Source organism: Zingiber officinale, chromosome 4B (genome assembly GCF_018446385.1).
Source record: "Zingiber officinale cultivar Zhangliang chromosome 4B, Zo_v1.1, whole genome shotgun sequence".
Taxonomy (NCBI): domain Eukaryota; kingdom Viridiplantae; phylum Streptophyta; class Magnoliopsida; order Zingiberales; family Zingiberaceae; genus Zingiber; species Zingiber officinale.
The window spans coordinates 19,398,888-19,414,437 of record NC_055993.1 but is presented as its reverse complement, the minus strand read 5'-3'; positions in this window follow the sequence as shown (position 1 = coordinate 19,414,437).

Genomic DNA, 15,550 nt, shown 5'->3' with positions numbered 1-15,550 from the left:
GCCACCTCTACATCAAAACTCACATCCTCAAATATAGAGTGTTGGACGTTACATCAGTTGTAATGTTAGGAAGATAAAGAGGTGCACATTCACTTTCATCTTCCTCCATTAAAATATCGGTTTGTAACTGATGCTTGCTTTCTATTTATACTGGCGTCCAAGAGCAATCGGGGGAAGAAGAAAAGGGAGTGAGTGCGATGGTGATTAGTGCGACGGTCGGGATTTGGTTCGTGAAGAATCTGAGGAGGTTCCAATCGGTGATCTTCTCGGCGATAGCAGCAGCGTCTTCGCCGACAGCTTCTTCGATTTCTTCTCGGGAGAACACTGTGAGTGTTTACAGTTTTATTTCCTGTTTATTTCATACATATAATAGGCAACAATGCTATCAGAGTGATGCCTAATGCATGAAACTTGTCTCTTCATTTGAAAAATGTCTCTGCTGCCGTCGCTAGGCAAGATCACGACTGGGTCGCGATATGATACCGTTGTTGAGTCCCGAGAGGTTGCTGGCTATCGGCTTCTGTGGCCGGAGACTGCCGGCGACCACATTGAGAGGCTGACAATCATCAATCACGATAACCGCGTTCGTCGTGACAGAGGAAGAGAGTGTCACGGTCGCGACAGAGAAGAGAAGAAGTTTAATCGATTAAACTATATCTTAATCTGTTGTATATTTTTGACAGCATGAATCAAACACAAAAATAAAGCTGTAACCACTCACATTGATCTCTCGAAGAAATCGAAGAAGTCGTCGGACGTCGCTGTTGTCGGAAGCACGATCACGAGTAACCGGAAAGTACTTCAAGGTTCACGAGCCAAATCCCCATAACCCAGGACATTCTGCTTTGACTCTCTGATCACCTCAATCTCTCTCCTTATGCCTCTCCTTTCTCATGGCTTGGACGCACTATTTATAAGATGACTGAGGAAGACGAAGGGGAAAGGACGCCCCTTCGTCTCCTTGACATTTGCAATAATGAGAGAGATGAAGGGGAAATAGCGCCCCTTCGTCTCCTCAATGTCCAACATCTCCCACTCATCCAAGTCAATCCATAAGGTTATATGGTCATATAGATCATGTCAGTCACATAGACTATAAGGTGATCATGTCATAATACCAAAGTCAAACATTAATTGATCACAAAGACCAAATAAGTCACATAAACTATTTGACGATTAAGTCACGAAGACCAGAGCAAAATTAATTAGTTACAAAGACCAAATAAGAACATCAATTTCATATATTAGGGAAAATGGTTCGTGCGACAGCATGCACACTGAGCATTCATTGCTAAGAAGATTGTCACACCTTACATAGCTGCTCTTTAGGACGAATCAGAGACATCAATGACTTACCTTTATCCCAGATTAAATTATTTACATCATTATGAACACCTCTAATCTCTCATATTGACTATATGTCAAGAGCATGTTCAACATCTCCAATTAAATAAATTATTCATAATTATATTTTATGTACTGAACTAAAAATACAACTGGTGCCAGTGAATAAATGTCACAGATGTAAATCAATCTTAATCTTTCTTTTTAGCTAGAATCTATTCATTCTAATCAGTCGCTTTCCTAGTTATGCTCCATACACCGAATCATCCATAGCCAATAGTAAACATACTAAAGTAGCAGACACTGATCAGAACTTCAAATAGATAGCCAAATAGTCACTTAGGGTAAGATTGAGATTAACTTATAATCTCAAAGGGTATCACATAGCAGAGAAGCAGGGATCTATTCTCCTACTATCCTTCTTGTCACCATAGCACATGTGATATGAATCACATGCTACGATATTATTCTCTTTACTAAAAAGAGCGCATGTTTTTCTCAAATTTAACATCATACAGATTTCGATCTAAACATACCTAATGTCTAATCCTGAATTCAACATATGAATTCTAATATGGCCTTAAGAAAATTCAGTAAATGGTGGGTGCATTTACTCCAATCATTACATAAATGATCTCGTCTTGACACAATTATCAAGACGACCTTAACTTATGGGCATGTCTCTATTCACAGCTACATAAACTGTCCCATAAGTAATTGTCTTACCTCTATTTGTACTTAACAAATAGAGATGATTGTTCATGTGAGTGGACCAATCTCAATCTACCAACATGCTTATCGAGACTTTTTATTCGAATGTAACAAAGACAAACTTTGGCAGGAGACATGAAGAAGATGAATAGTAAATCAGGAAACATACAGGAGCTTTTGAGTATATATATGTGCACATACATTTGTCCACGGAAATAGACTCCTTTTATAATACTATTGGAAAATGAACAATACCTCCCTTTAGGTATTAATTAATGAGAGGTCACATCTCAATAAGGAAAATGTCATTGTTGGTGTAGCGAGGCCGACAAGAGGGCGATGAATTCCCTAAAAAATAAAGTATACCCTCCTCAAGACTTTCAACTCAAAAATGCAACACTAATAAAATAAAAATAGAAATAAAAGAGGAGACAGAATTTTGACTTGGTTACAACCAAGAAGGTTATTAATCCAAGGTGGTTGAACAACTCTACTAGAATATCTCCTTTACTGTAGGCGAAGAAGCCTTCTTTACACATTTAGAATGCTCAGAGGTTGCTAGGAACTTAATACAAAGTTGAATGATTATTTCCTAGCTTCAGGGGCCTTTATATAGCTCCTGGAAAGTCTATCTCGAGTGTTGAAGGCGCCTCCAAAAGGGTTCAAGGCGCCTCCAATGGTTTGACCGGATAAAACTCTATCCGATTGCAAATGACCACTTTGGCTGGGTCCGAGGTGCCTCAAACAGCCTTGGAGGCACCTCAGACTGTTGGAGGCGCCTTCAAGGTGATGGAGGTGCCTCAGACTGGGTAGGCAGCACAGGCGCCTTTAGCACTTCGTTGAAGGCGCCTCCATCTAGCTTTCCAGCTCCTTTTGACTTCATTTTGGCTTTCGATGCTCCAATAGCTTGCGTGATTACGGCCAACCGTGAAATAGGGCTCACCCGAATCTAATTCCCGGTATTTTCCTCGAGCAAGCTTCCGTCCTAGCTTCTCGTCCCTCGAACGCTGTGCATGTTCTTCTCGTCCACCGGAGTACTCTTCCGCAGCTCTCTCGTCCTTCGGACGCACCGAGTCCGTCGGCTCCCTTCCCGTGTCGTCCTTCTCGCTAGCTGCGTCTTCCGCTCAACTTCTTGCGCTCCTAAGTTCCTTCACACTTAGACACAGGGATCAAATAACAAAGCAGGACCTAATTAACTTGGTTGATCACATCAAAATATCCACAGGGTCCAATAGTTATGTTACTGTATCCATGTCGTATCACATAGTCACACATAGTCACGTTGCCTGTATTATGTATATGTATAATCATACTGCTCTACGTTCTCTGGCAACTCATGTGTTATCCCATATGCTACGTCAGTCTATGTGCTATTCCATGTACTATGCCACACTAAGGTAGTCCACAGGATGGGGATTATTGGGCTGAAGGGCATGCCTCTTTAAGTACAAAAAGCGTTGGATCGAGGAAGTTGATTCGACTGAGCAGGGTGATCGAGTCAGTGAAGTTAATCCAATTGAGCAAGGTAAAGCTGAGCGTTCAGTCGGCTAGCTGAGCGGAGAGGAGCTTAAGCATCTAGTCGATAGGACCGAACGGGGAGGAGTTGAGTGTTCAATCGATTGGGCAGAACTGAGAGGAGTTGAGCATCCGGTCGACTAGGCTGAGCGGAGAGAAGTTGAGCGTTTGATTGGCAAGCCAAGTGGAGAGGGTCGGCGTTGTTGAATCAATGGATCCTTTACATCAGATATGCTGAATGAAGGATGCATGGTCTTGTCTACTTTGCTTATCTTCACTATGGTGGCTTTAACCCTTGAACTTTTTTGACATCGGGAGGCTCCTTATTCCCCGGATGCATGTGTATAATTGATGTTGTGCCGAGTTGTATCAAAATAAATGATAGTTAATCGGAGATGTAATTGAAGTTGATTGTAGAGGAGTTGATGCTTCTGAAAAATAAATCCGTAATGTGAACCAGCTTGTGAAATGAAAACTAACTATATGGGGATGTTGTTGGCTTTAGGCTTTTATGATCATGCTATTTTATGAGTATGTTGCCACCGCATTAATTTGAGTTGTTGCTCCGATGTTACTACAATGAGGAGAATTGGATGGAGGCTACCACGTCAAATAGACATTTAATTATTTTTATACTTGATTTGATTCATGTACATTGTGCAAAAGTTTATATTTGACTGTCGAAGTTGATAAGTAAGGGTTTAGAGTCTTCTTTTGGATTTCGTGCCAGAATGTACTTGTATGTATCTTCTTAGTATCAAGTACATGCTCACTTGCGCGATTGTGTTGCGCAATCCATTTGGGTGGGAGAGTTTTTATTTCTTGCACCAATCTTGAATAATTCGTTGCTCAATATAACTAATAGTTTCTATTTCTTGTAATAATGTCTCTTTGATTTACCTGTCATTGATGATGGTGATTCTGAAATATCTGATAGCTTGTGAAAAGAGCCAGTGTAGTACCATATACATTAGTTGTAGTGAGGTTGATTGGGGTCATGAATGGAGGGCGCAACGAGCTTGAACGGAGGCCAATTAAGGTTTTATGGAGGTAGATGAGGCTGTGAGAATTGAGAATGATGGCCGCAAGGTTGACCTAGGTCGATTGGAGCTACAAGGCTAATGATGCAGAGGTCCAACGAGCTTAAACAGAGGTTCGCAAAGTGGAACAGAAGAAGAAGAACACTAGTTTAGTTTCTTTTTTTACCTATTTTTTTGTTGGAACTAAAGCATGGAATCTAATTCCGGAAAAGTGGTAAACACTTATAGTGATCCACCGAAGAAACCAGAGAAGAGAGTTTGTCGATGATGTTGTGTTCTTCATGCTTATTGTCAAAAGAGCAATTACAAATGAAAAAACCCTTCAAATTTCACAAACCAAATCCCTCTTCTACTGATGTTCTTGCCTCTGATACAAAATTAGACACTCTCCCCTCTTTACTTGGATGCCAGAACATATATAGATGAAGGCTACTCGTAGCAGCTGATAGTGGGCATTGCAATTGCCCACCTCATGCACGTCCTGTGCATGCACCTCATGCACGTCCTGTGCACGCCCCACTACTAACATCTCCCATTCATCCAAGTCAAGCCACAAAGATCAAATTAGAATCAAGTCACAAAGACTAAATAGGTCATATAGACACATAGACTATATAAGAGTTTAATTACAAAGAGCATATCAAAACATCCAACCCATACTTAGAGAAAATGGTTCGTGTGACAGCAAGTGCACTGAGTAATAGTTGCTAAGAAAATTGTTACACCTTACATAGCCACTCTCTAAGCAATCAATGCTAACAAATTTATTATATTTTTCTTAGCCGCTCATCCAAATGAATCAGAGACGCTCTCATAATGACACATAGCTTCTCTTCTGACGGTGCATATCCATTATCTAGGAAATATCCAATCTCCGAGTGTCATACAACCATTATCTTGGAGATGTTTATATCTTGCTATTTACCCAGATTAAATAATCTTAATTTACATCAATATGAACATCTCTAATCTCTCATAATGACTATTATGCCAAGAGCATATTCCACATTCAATAATCACAATCATTTTTATACATAATAGAAATATATAGATCGGTTAATAACATCAAAAGATGTAAATATATTTAATCTTCTTTTTTAGCTAGAATCTATTCATTTTAATTAGTCACTTCCCTAGTTAAGATCCATAAACCGAATCATCCATAGTCATAGGATACATGCTAAATTAGCAGTCACTGAATAAAACTTCAAGTGAACAGCTAAATAGTCATTTAGGGTAAAATTGAGATTAACTTATAATTTTAAAAGTTTCACATAGTAGAAAATAGAGAGATCCATTCTCTTATTACCTTTATTGTCACAATAGCAAATGTGGTATGAATCACATGCTATAATATTATTCTCTTTACTAAAAAGAGCACATGTTTTTCGTCAAATTTAACATCGTACAAATTTTGATCTAGACATACTTAATATATAATCCTAAATTCAACATATAGATTCCAATCTAACTTTCAACAGGTTCAGTAAATGGTGGGTTCATTTATTTCGATCATTATTAACACATAAATTATCTCATCTTGATACAATTATCAAAGCGACTTTAACTTATAGATCTGTCTCTGTTCATGGCTACATACATTGTCCCATAAGTAACGGTCTTACCTCTATTTGTACTTAACAAATAGAAATGCTTGTCTATGTGAGTGGACAAATCTCAACCTTCCACATGCTCAACAACATTTTATATGAATGTAACAAAAATAACATATACACTGAATAAATTATGATAAATAATACAATCAAATCACAATATCTGATTGTTATTACAATATTGTTACATTCTACGAAGTCTCAAAGACTTTACATATTCTTTAAATAACTCTCTAGTCATTGGCTTAGAAAAAAGAATATGTAAACATAACACGTGTAGGGATATACTCAAGAATTACTTTTCTTTTAGCCATAATATCCCTCACAAAGTTATATTTTATAGTCATATACTAGCCCTTACTGTGATATTTGAGATTCTTAGAAAAAACTATTACAGCTTGACTACAGAGTAAATAGTTACTGGACTCCCTCTGTCCTTAGTCAGATGCTTTAGGAACCTTCTCAACCAGACTGCTTTTTGCACAATTGCTGAACATGCCACATATTTAGTTTCTATAGTTGACAAAACTACACAAGCATGTTTCTTGTTGTTCTATAAGATGTCACCACCATTCAACAATAACATACAACTTGATGTAGATTTTCTATTATCCAGGTCCCCAGCCCAATCTACATTTGAATAACCTTTTAGAGTAATATCTGATTCTTGGAAATAGAGATAATAATTTGTTGTTTCCTTCAGATATCTGAATATCCTTTTTACCACCTTCCAATGTCTCGGTCCTGGGTTTGACTGGAAGTGACTGACTAAGTCAACAACATAGCTGATATTGAGACATGTACACAACATAGTGTATATTAAACTACTAATAGCACTGACATATGATTTTTTTATTCATCTCAGATATTTTCTCCGAAGTTTTGGGACACGTACTCTTGCTCAAAATAATATCTTTCACAATAGGTGTATGTTCTATGTTACAATTAGATATACTGAAATAATGTAATATCATATTTATATAAGACTCTTGAGACAGACACAAAAAGATTTTAGGATGATCTCTAATGATCTTCTCCCCTAAGATGTACTCAACTTCTCCTATATCCATTGTATCAAATTGTGATAACAACCACTTCTTGACTTCATTCACATATCCTATGTCATTTCCAGCTATCAACATATCATCAACATATAATGATAAAATGACCTACTTTCCTTTTTCTCTTTTTAAGAAAACACAATAATCCTCATTAATCATCTCAAAACCATAAGATAAAATGACTTCGTTAAATCTTATGTTCCATTATCTTAATGCTTACTTTAGCCCATATATAGACTTCTTAAGTCTACATATTTTCTCCTCTTGACCTTCAAGAATAAAACCTTCTGGATAAATCATATAGATTTCCTTGTCAAGCTTATCATTAAGGAAAACTATTTTTATATCCATTTGATATAATTCTAAGTCATAATAATGAGTCACAAAGACCAAAATAACTCGTATTGACACAAATTTCACTACAAGAGAAAATGTCTCTTCAAAGTCAATACCTTCCTTTGGGTATATCCTTTGCAACCAAATGAGCTTTGTATATGTTAATCCATCCATCAGCTTTTCTCTTTATCTTGAGAATCCACTTATTCCCAATAGTCTTTCAGGCTAGACGAAGATTGACTAAGTCCCAAACATGATTCTGATTCATAGACTGCATCTCTTCAACCATTACAGCTTTTCATTTTCTCTAACTCTACATCCCAATACTTCCTCAATAAATTGAGGTTCATCATCGTCAACTGGGAGTGTCATAAATGTCTCATTCTCAATATCAAACCTCTTCTTAGGTTTGATTTTACGAACACTTCTTTGTAAGTTGGGTTGTTGAGAAGTTAACTCATGACTTGGCATATCACTCTCACTCGGTTGACTAGACTAAGACATCCCTTTTGATACGTCTCTTGTTGATAATATGTCATCCTCCTCAAATAGAGGAACACTTTTATCAACATCACCTTTAGTTGGGAACTCTGTTTCGAAAAAAAGTCGCACCTCTCTAATTTATTTCAGAAATGGTTCCATCTAGTTGCTCACTTATGAAAACATAACCTTTGGAGGTCTCATGATATCTAATAAAGATATATCTTTACTCCTAGGTCCCAGTTTTCTATAGTTGTGAGAACTATTACGAACATAAGCAGCTCACTACCAGGGTCTCAGATTACTTAAATTCGATTTTCTGTCTATCCAACGTTCATATGGGGTAGATGAAACTAACTTTGAAGACACATTTTTAAGTATATAGGCCACAATTAATAATGCATCTCTCCAATAGGAGATCAGTAAATTAGCCCGCACCATCGTAGACCTAACTATTTCAAGAAAGTCATATTTCTTCTTTCAGCTGACCCATTTTACAGTGGAGTTTCAGGGATTGTCGGTTGTCTAATAATCTCTCTATCATTACATATTCTCTTAAACATATCAGACAAATATTCTCCTCCATGGTTAGTGCCTAAAATATTAACTTTGCATTCCATTTGATTGTCAACTTCGTTCACATAATAAATAAAGCAATCCAATGCTTCAGTTTTATAAGAAATCAAATATACATGACTGAAACGAGAGAAATCAGCAATAAATATAATGAAATAGAAAACCCCATCTCTAAATTTCACATTCATTAGACCATAAATATCCGAATAAATTAATTACAATGGTGATTCAACTCTAATAGTCTTGCCAAATAATTTCCTAATTGCTTTTCTAGTAAGACAATGCTCACATATAGACAAGTGAATCTTAGCCCTAATGCCTAATAGACTCTCTCTAGCTAACTGATTCATATGTTATAGTCCTATATGTCCTAATCTAGCATGTCAAACCTCATCATTTATACCTGCATCACTAGTTAGAGCAATGTTTAAAAAATAACCCTCAATAGTAGAATTGACATCTGGTTCTACATCAAGAACCATAAAATGATTTGTTAAAAAACTATATCCGATTAACATTGAGTCAATCTTAAGTTCAACACATTGGCTGTAAAAATTAATACAATATCCTAAATCAAGAAGACATGTAATGAAAATAAGATTCCGTCGAATTTTAGGAGTATACAGGACATCATGCAGAAACAAAACACTACCACCACGGAGGTTGAGTTTGTAAGTGCTGATTCTTTTGATTTCAACTCTTGCATTATTTCCCATATAGATCCATTTGTTACCAGTTGGTACCCGATGGTACTCTACAAATGTAACTCACTCCCGATCTACATGGTTGGTTGCTCCTGAATCTATAATATACAAAGGATAAGAATTAGCTAACAATACTGAACTAGCAACAAAATGCTCAGGAAAAGAAGACACACTTAGATTTACCTTTTTCGGCTCAGTGCACTCCTGAGTGAAGTGACCCTTCTTGCCACAGTTAAAATAAGTTAACTTACTTTTAGTTTTTTTTTTCAGTTTTTTTCTTATCTTCTTGATTGGGCTCTGCCCCATAGTAGCAACTTCTTTCTTATTTTCCTTCCCCTTCTTGAACCATTTCAATTCCTTAGATCCAAATGATCCATCAGAACCGATAGCCATATAGGATAGTCCAGAAATCCTTACGGATTCTACTCTCTTCACCTCTAATTCTACATGGTGTGAGACATCAGTGAAAGTATCGATACTTTCATTGTGAGTTAGGATATGCTTTATGGTCTCCTAAGAATCTGGAAGGGAACAAATAACTACTTGAATTTGTTGTTCATCGGTCAACTCATGATCAACAATTTTAAGCTCCCGAATCATGTTTGACATCTCCCTGATGTGTTGAACCATTAAAACATTCGAACGCTTCTTGGAGCTGTCAAACTTGATCGTTAACTATTGAAACTTGCTCAGACTTACTCCACTGCATTTTTATTTAAGAGCTACCCAGACTGTATGAGTCGAAAGATACAACTCATACTCAAAAGTTAGGTCATTTATCATTGAACTAATCAATATGCCCTTTGCAGTGGAGTCCTTTTTCTTCCGTGCCTTATAGGCATCAAGATCTCATCTGTTTTGTGTAGTGAGACCATCTACATGTTCTACCATAACATAATCTACATTTTAAAAAACTTCTTATTCCTCGAGTGCATACTGTATAGAGGTGTCAGATCTTATAATTATCCCTATTAAGTTTCTCTCCTTTATTGAGTTTAGCTATGATATTTTTGGTTGTCATAATTTAATATAAATAAATACATTATTTATATTTTGAGTAATCCATATGTGTGCAATTTATGATAGACTCAATATTAATTTGAGTTGGTTTACAAAATCAATTAATAACTACATTTTCACTCATCATTCGTATGACCAATCAAATTAATATTGATCAATACTATTATATAGATCTTAACTAATGAACTAATCATTAATTATTATACTGATAATGAACTAATCAAAGAGTATATAACATTGACCATATTATCATGTATCAAGTGGAGTAATTAGCATTAAACAAACATATGAATGAATATATAATTAATATAAATATGTTGCATATTGTTAACATATAATAAACTGACATGAACTAAATAGATTAATACTATTCATACATAATGATAGTAATAATAACATAACTCTAATAAACTAGATAAGTTAATACCCCTCCCACTAAGATAGACACTAATATAGTGACCAACATAATTCCTTTCAACCTGGACTCATTTGGGGCAATCTCAGGTGGGACAACTTCAGAATTCTCCATCAGCTCTACATTCAGATCCATTTCTGGATCTTCCTCGAATATTTTTAGGTTCTCTTTAGAATCCTCTTCAGCCATATGGTGAAGAAATTCCTCATACAATTCTGAATATGTGACGTATCCTTCATGACTTCCCCATACATAGTCTGATATCATTTTAGGATAGATACTATGGCAATGAACACACCAAAGCCCAGATCCTATAATTGTCTATAACTGGAAACTCTTCTCGCTCAAGTTTTCAAAATAGTCTATCAAGTCGTCCAACGTATCCGTCGACTCTATAAGCGGAGTTATACTCTATCTCCTGAATTTCCTCCCTGAGTTAGTTCCACCGCACTTTACGGCGAGTTAATATGGTAATTGTCCGTGCCTGCTGGAAAAAAATAAAATTAAATAAGTCAATACAAAACCGACTAACCAGTATAAAATCGGCTTAATTAAATTTATACAAGAATAGAACCAACATTTTAAATCAAGAAAAATAAATCTTTTCAATTTTTAGGAGTCTAAGTTGACTGACCTATTGGACCGGTCGATCAGAAATCAAGATCCTAAGTTTGGTCCATTGTCCTCGGTAGAACTAGTCTAATTGAATTGAGATGTCTTACCTATGTTCTGTTATTATTTAATCTAAACTCATTTCAAACAATCTCAGACTTATTGATCAAATTCAAGTCTGTTTGATCAAATCAATACCCATTGGATTAAGTTTGACCTATTAGAATAATTCTAATATTTTTAATCAAATCTAATATAATAGAATAAATCTGATCATTTGATCATATTTAACCCAAGCTCAATTCATTCTGGTTGGGATCAAACTAATTAGATTAAATCAACTAATGTTTAAACTAAATTGAGATGTAACTGAATCAAAATGGTCTAATCAAATTAATCAATGATTTTAATTAAATCTTGATCTGATTATATCAAACCCGTTCAAGCCCAATTTGACTTGAACCTAACCGGTTAAAAAAATCTTTTTTTAAACCTACTGTTCTCCTCACATTTTTTAATATCAAAATGCTTGAAAAAATTCCTTTTTTTTTCTGCCATCGTGAGAATCAAATTTCAAGTTTTTTTTTAAATTTCTGTTTAATTATTTAAATCAAACTTTCCCTCAACTTATGAAGAATTGTTTTATTCGATTAAAGCAATCGATTAAAAAAACTTTCTCTTCTGTGCACGCTGCAATGAACACAATGACCGCCGCGATTTAATTTCTCTGTCCACACCATGATTTCTCTGCCATGACGAGTGTGGTCACTGACCCTCCTCTATCACGATTCTGTGCCCCCAGGACCACCACGAGTTCCTCGTAGCTAGACAAAAATGGCGACTTCGCGATGTTATTGGCTCTGCAGAAAATAGCCACACGCAGTCGCTATTTCCCATCAACTGCGCTTGACGCGTGGTCGACAAGGGTTCACAAGGGGGCCACTGTTCTTTTCCACCCGCGGCACTGGTATTTCTCAGCACCCGGTGAAGGTGGTAGATCACGACACTATCGCGATTTCACTTGGCAAAAATAGAACGTGACGGAGACAAACTCCGTTCACGATACTTTTGACAGCGAACGGGGCCAAGAAGGCATAGACAAGGGTAAGTTCCATGCTCTTAGAACTTATACTACTCTGATATCATTGTTAGAACTAAAGCATGAAATCTAATTCTGAAAAAGACTATAAACACTTACAGTGATCCGCTGAAGAAACCAAAGAAGAGAGTTTGCCAATGATTTTGTGTTCTTCGTACATGTTGTCAGAAGAGCGATTACGAACGAAAATCCCTTCAAATTCCACAAACCAAACTCCTCTTCTGCCGATGTTCTTGTCTCTGATACAAAATCAGATACTCGCCCCTCTTTACTTGGACGCTAGCAACCGGTAGTGGGTAAAACAACGTGTGTAGTTGCATTGCAACTGCCCACCTCGTGCACATCCTGTGCACGCCCCACTACTTGTTAGATTATATATTTATTTGTTTATAATTTTTAGGTCAATTTGAACTTTTTCCTTTTTTTTTTTATAGAGTTTAGGGTTTCTTAACTTAACTATATAAGATCTTATACTCTGTATCAATTTTAAGATCTAATAATATGGCTAGTTTTTTCCTTCTCTTATTTTCTACATGATATCAGAGCAGTTCTCCTTCTCTGACCTAATTTTGTCTACCGCCCCCTATTATTGCTTTCTGTTGTCGATGTCGTCTCCTACTGCTGTTATTGATTTCGGGGCCTACATTTATTTTCTGTCCTGCTGCTGGTGATTTCGGTGCTGACATCTATTTTCTGTCGATTTCGACACCGACGTCCTGTCCTACCGATTTCGGCGCCGACATTATTTTCTGCTGATTTTGGCGCCGACGTTATTTTCTGCCGATTTCGTTATTGACGTCCTGTGTTGTCAATTTTGACACCGACTCTCTTTTCTGCCGATTTCGATGTCGAAGCCTTATGTTGCCGATTTCAGCACTGACGTCCTTTTCTATTGATTTTGACACCGACGCCCTGTGCTAATGATTTCTACATTTGACATCCTTTTCTGCCTAAGATTCTTTGTGTGACCACGGGTCGTCCTAACATCAATTTTTGTGGATCATACAAATGTGTACCCTTACAGTTTGATTATTCTGAGAATTATTCATTCTGCCATCATGCCTAGTTGTGCAGATGTTTTATGGAAATATGATTTATATATATTTGAGTAGTTTCAACAATTACTTGCTTCACAGTCCTCTGCCATGTCAGCTTCCTCTTATATAGGCTTGTCGTCGTCTGGTATTTCAGGTATATCTTCATTCTTGTGGATTTTGGACTCTGGTGCCTCGCATCATATGTCATCCAATTTGTCATCTTTTGTTTCTTTTTCTCCCAATTCATCTATATCTATTGTGACTGCTGATGATACTCCTATGTCATTAGTAGGTGTTGATTCAATTGTTAAATCTTCTTTATCTCTTACTAATGTTTATTATATTCCGAATTTTACTTTAAATCTTGTTTCTGTTAGTCAATTATGTGAGTCTGGATATCTAGTTTGTTTTTCTTCATCCAATTATTCTATTCAGGACCCGTAATCTCAGAGGCTGATTGGGACAGGCCATAATCAAGGAGGACTCTATGTTTTAGATCAACTCAAATTACTAGAAGTTATGGCTTCGAGTGTGGATTTATCATCTTTTCATCTGAGTCGTCCATCTTCTGATTTTTATTTGTGGCACTCTTACTTTGGTCATGTTTCAGCGTCTCATTTACAGTTTTTAGCCTCTACAGGAGCATTAGGACATTTAAAAAGTTCTGATATTTCTGATTGTAGTGGTTGTAAACTGGCTAAATTTTTTGCCTTACCATTTTTTAAAAGTCTTTCTTTTTCTTTTGCTCCATTTGATCTTATCCATTCTGATGTGTGAGGATCCTCTCCTATTCCTACAAAAGGGGAGGTCAAGGAATTATATTTTGTTTATTGATAATTGCACTTGTTGCTCTTAGGTCTTGTTGGTTAGTCCTAGGAAAACTGTACAGGCTCCACTGTACAAATGTCGAACCTTTCCTTAAATAACCTATTGTGTTTTTTAGAAGTTAAATTAGGAATCGCAGACGGAACTTAACATCATTGATTTCAAATTTAACTTATCTGTTCTTAATGGTTTAGATTTGAATCGCAAGCGAAACTTAACACTATTGATTCAAATCTACCTAGATTATTAATTCCATAAATATTAATTTCCAAAATTGGCTTCCAGGACTGCATGGCGAGGCACATGACCTTCTTGGATATGGGAGCAACCACCACCGCCTAGGCAAAGCCTTTTAAGGAAAGTTAATATTTATTTCCTTAAATAACTCTAGGTTAACCAAAAAGAACAATTGAATCACAAATTCGACAAAATAAAAAAAAACACAAACTCGAAAACAAATTCAAAAACTCTAGAATCTTATGCCTCTTGTGTTTGGTATTTCCATAAATAACTATACAAAGAAAACTAGTATGATGCGGAAAACAATTACTAGTTATACCTCTTTTTGTAAGCAAAATAACCTCTTGATCTTCTACCGTATTCCTCTTTTTATCTCGGACGTTGTGTGGGCAACGATCTTCCGAGACGAGAACCACCAAGCTCCTTCTTCTCCAAGCTAGATTCGGCCACCAAGAATTCTCCATGAGAAGTAGAGGTCCGGCCACCACCACCAAGCTCCAAGGGATGCAAGAAACAAAACCTCCTTTCTCTCCTTCTTCTCCTAGCTTGAACCGGCCACCATCAAGAGCTCCAAGAGGGGATAAAACCGGACACTAGAGAAGAAGAGAAGAGGAGAGGGAGAGCCTCTAAGGGTCGGCCACACCAAGGAGAAAAAGAGAGGAAGAAAAGAATAGAGTTGTTCACCATGAAGGCACCTCTACCCCCTCTTTTATAATCCTTGGTCTTGGCAAATAAGGAAATTTTAATAAAAACTTTCTTAATTCTTTTGCCATGAAAAGGAAAATTTATTTTAATTAAAAAACAATGTTCTTCTCATTAAAATAATGGTCGGCCACTAATCTCCAAAACAAGGAAAGTTTTAATTAACATAATAATTAAAACTTCCTAATTTATCTCCGAAAATTTATAAAAATTTCTCCAA